Source organism: Salpingoeca rosetta (genome assembly GCF_000188695.1).
Source record: "Salpingoeca rosetta unplaced genomic scaffold supercont1.34, whole genome shotgun sequence".
NCBI classification, from domain to species: domain Eukaryota; class Choanoflagellata; order Craspedida; family Salpingoecidae; genus Salpingoeca; species Salpingoeca rosetta.
Window position 1 is genome coordinate 2,463 of NW_004754900.1, and position 4,748 is coordinate 7,210.

Genomic DNA, 4,748 nt, shown 5'->3' on the forward strand with positions numbered 1-4,748 from the left:
GCACCACACCAAAAGCCCTGATCACAAGGCGCGCCCAGTCTCTGCTAGCTGCAAGCGATTCTCTGTCAACGGTTTCACGTACTGTTTAACTCTCTTTTCAAAGTGCTTTTCATCTTTCCCTCACGGTACTTGTTCGCTATCGGTCTCGTGCCAGTATTTAGCCTTGGATGCAGTTTACCACCCGGCTTTGGGCTGCATTCCCAAACAACCCGACTCAAGAGAATAAACGGACCACACACCGCACATCAGCGCAAATAATGTAGCACCAACGGGACTCTCACCCTCTCCGGTGTCCTCTTCCAAGGAAACTCGGTGCTGCGCCAAACAACAATGCACAACAAAAGCTGTGCACCATCACAAAGACATGCGACGGCCCGCATCCCATAAAGACTACAACTCGCCACAAGCAAGAAGCTTGTGGAGATTCCAATGCTTGAGCTCTTCCCGCTTCACTCGCCGTTACTGAGGGAATCCTTGTTAGTTTCTCTTCCTCCCCTTAGTGATATGCTTAAGTTCAGGGGGTACCCTTGCCTGACCTGAGGTCAACAATAAGAAATGAGTAGAGGGGGGGAAGGGGTTTGAGAGAGTGAGAGAAGCGAAGCGGAGTGGATGGATGCAGTCGTTTGTGCGCATACACTGCAACAAGTGCAGTGCAGTGCACACAAACAAACAGTGCTCCGTCCATCACAATTCCAGCTTTCCTCTCTCTCAAATAGATTCAACTCTTCTTCATCAGTGTTTTTGCTCACATGACCAGTGTCACAAAAGCCACATAAAGATTGCAAGCACACAAGTGCACATGCCTCTTCACACACGCACACAGCATACACACGCTGCAGAACAACGATGCCAGTTGACACATCGCTCCACAGCTTGTTGTATCCTGCTGCATATGCAGATACAGCATGCGCGTGCTTGCCGTGGTCTCGCAACAACGGCACCCACACGGCGACAGTGAGTGATGACAACAGTATGAGAATAGAAGTGTGATGTGTGTGCGTGAGTGAATCACATCAACAACAACAACACAACGCACAAGGCATCGTATCATCGTGCAATGCAATCCACATGCTCACTCACAAACACCCACTCCTTCTTCTTCACAGTCACCATCATCACAGTTATCATCGCAATGGAGTCGTAAGCTCTCCTCTTCAGAGTCCAGTCTCACACAATACACACACACAGCAAAAATGTGTGTGTGCACGCATCGACTAACACCCCATGGCCACCAACAATGCACAGTGTGCAAATGAGATATGAGTGCATGCATGCGTGGGCGCTTCTTCATACTGCTACACAACAAACAAACACCACACCAACAAAGGTGTGCTGCTGCTGCTGCGTAGTTGCAGTAATCAAATACACCCACACACACATACTCACATCCTCATAAGCACACAAAAACGCATTGTCAATGAGATTGAGTGGCGACACTCAGGCAGACATGCCCGCACGCACAGACACGCACACAATGGCGCATGCCCACACACACAGGCGCAATGTGCGTTCGAAGATTCAATGATTCACGGAATTCTGCAATTCACACTACATTTCGCGTCTTGCCACGTTCTTCATCGATGCACGAGCCAAGAGATCCACCGTTGAAAGTTGTCTCATGGTTATTAATTTGGTTGTGTTGAATGAGATGTTGAGATTGAAGTGAGAGTGGTTGCAGTGCATGTGTCATGTGTGTGTATTCCAACGCACAATGTTTGTTGGCACACACTCACAACACACATCACAACGCTCTCTCTCGCTCTCTTTCTCTCACTCACTCGTTTGTGGTTATCATGTACGTACGTATGTCCACAGCACAGCACACATGGCTTGGTTGTTGCTGCTACAGCAAGCTGCTTTTGCCCACACTGTCATGTGTGTGCAATCGCAGCCACTGCCACAACAACAATCCAAAACACGCTTGCTTGCTGTGTTCATTTCTTCTTCTTCTTTGCACGAGGCAAACAATGTATACACACACACACAAGAACACTGCCATCGCAATGCAACACACACAGTATGCGTGCTCCACTGCGACACTCACAATGTGCATGCGTGCATGGGCATGCTTTTGCTTTGTTTTTGTCTTCATTCACACAATGCTCACTCCCACACACACAAAAGCGTGTGAGAGCGAATTGGTTGGTTGGTTGGCTCAGATGGCTCGGTTGGCTCGGTTGGCTTAGTTGGCTCGGTCCAGTTCCCTCACCATCCCTCACCAATTTCCCTCACCATGCGTCACCATTCACCAACCACGCTTTTCAACGTTTTCCTTGTTGGAATGATCCTTCCGCAGGTTCACCTACGGAAACCTTGTTACGACTTTTACTTCCTCTAAATGATCAAGTTTGACCAGGTTCTCAGCAAAGAAACACATGGGCAGCTGTTGCCAGCGCCCACGCGCCAATCCCGAGGCCTCACTAAACCATTCAATCGGTAGTAGCGACGGGCGGTGTGTACAAAGGGCAGGGACGTAATCAACGCAATCTGTTGAATTGCGCTTACTAGGAATTCCTCGTTCAAGATGAATAATTGCAAGCATCTATCCCCAGCACGACGGGTTTTCACAAGAGTCCCCACGCCTTCCAGCGCAGGAATAGATGTCTGTCATAGAAAAGCACAAGACTTTCCCCACCACAAACACCCAAAGCATACTCGCTGCCCCCGTCAGTGTAGCGCGCGTGCAGCCCAGAACATCTAAGGGCATCACAGACCTGTTATCGCCTCAAACTTCCTTCGGCTTACGCTCAATAGCAACGCCGAGTGTCCCTCTGAGTGGTGTATCAAAAGACACGCTTGCGCGTAATCTCCAACGCCTGCTGACGCAGGCGCACACCAATCAGCAAGTCAAGGTCTCGCCGTTTACCGTAATCAAACAGAGATTTCACAACAAAAGCTGGACGGCCATGCACCACCTCCCTTGGAATCAAGAAAGAGCTGTCAATCTGTCAATCCTTCCCATGTCTGGACCTGGTGAGTTTCCCCGTGTTGAGTCAAATTAAGCCGCAGGCTCCACTCCTGGTGGTGCCCTTCCGTCAATTCCTTTAAGTTTCAATCTTGCGATCATACTCCCCCCGGAACCCAAACGCTTTGGTTTCCCTAAAGGTCCCGATGGCGCCACCATGCTTTGAAACATTTGTGCTGCCCACCGAGCCCTGGCCGGCATCGTTTATGGTTAAGACTACGACGGTATCTAATCGTCTTCGATCCCCTAACTTTCGTTCTTGATCAATGAAAGCGTCCTTGGCAAATGCTTTCGCAGTCGGCGGTCTTTCGTAAATCCAAGAATTTCACCTCTGACAACGAAATACCAGTGCCCCCAACCGTCCCTATTAATCATTACTTCAGACCCGATGTGGTGAGGGAGGAACAAGAAAACCTTGCGGTTTCTCACTCCACACCCCCGCACCACACGCCAACAGTACAGGCCCAAAAGTCCTCTTCCGTTGTTCCATGCTAATCTATTCAAGCAAATCAAATGACTGCCTGCTTTGAACACTCTAATTTTTTCAAAGTAAAGCCCCCAACAGCGCCCCACCACTACGTGACTTGACACACACCCAATCAAGGGCACGCGCCAAAGGCGCCACCAGGGAATATTAAAACTGCAGAGTGCAAACAGTGGCAGGCAGAAGAAGGCGCGCGTAAAACACACCCTCTCCACCCACACACCGTGAACCCCGCATGAAATCCAACTACGAGCTTTTTAACTGCAACAACTTTAGTATACGCTTTTGGAGCTGGAATTACCGCGGCTGCTGGCACCAGACTTGCCCTCCAATTGTTCCTTGATAAGGTCTTTACATTGTTCTCATTCCAATTGCACAGTGCATAAAAAACACCGTGCATTGGTATTTATTGTCACTACCTCCCTGTGTCAGGATTGGGTAATTTGCGCGCCTGCTGCCTTCCTTGGAAGTGGTAGCCGTCTCTCAGGCTCCCTCTCCGGAATCGAACCAAATGTTCCCCGTCACCCGTTGTCACCATGGTAAGCCAATACCTTACCATCGAAAGTTGATAGGGCAGAAATTCGAATGAGACACCATCACACACAAAAGTGTAACGGTCAGCAAAGTTATTCTGATTCACCAGTCATGTTCCTGCTGGCTTTATACCTAACAAATGCAGCCCTCGAGAAGAAAAAATGTGCATACACACACCTCTCTCTCGGGCCTTGTCGCACGTATTAGCTCTAGAATTACCACGGCTATCCGTCTAGCACAACACCGCTCCGAAAAACGAGTTGCAAACTATCAAATAAACTATAACTGATTTAATGAGCCATTCGCAGTTTCACAGTATCAAGAATACTATTCATACTTAGACATGCATGGCTTAATCTTTGAGACAAGCATATGACTACTGGCAGGATCGACCAGTTATCTCTCCATAGAAGGGGCAGTGGCTGTTCGTGGTGTGTATGAGTATGCGTGTATGAAATGTACGTGAATGCGTGTGTAGATGCGTGTGGATGCGTGTAGGTTGTAAGCCCATACACATTACACACACACAATACACAACGCATCACAGTCCACACAACACACACCACACACTACGGCTGCCGCCCAGCTATGGCTGTCGAGGATTCAGAAGAGACGAGAAACACAAGCAAAGGGAAAAGAGAGAGAAACACACAACAATGCAATGAATGTCATGCATCTTCCCTTCTTCCCCCTCAGTGTTCACTCACTCACTCCTCCTGCACCCCAACAAACAAAGCTTCCACAAGCAACACGCACATCGCTGCA

The 4,748-nt window shown here is 48.9% G+C and overlaps 1 non-coding gene across 1 annotated transcript; it reads right to left on the reverse strand.

Moving 5' to 3' along the window:
- Window positions 1–2,279: 2,279 nt before the first annotated feature.
- Window positions 2,280–4,381, reverse strand: PTSG_20035. Its single transcript, XR_001137170.1, has one exon. It is a non-coding gene; the product is annotated as an 18S ribosomal RNA (ribosomal RNA).
- Between the last annotated feature and the right edge of the window lie 367 nt (window positions 4,382–4,748).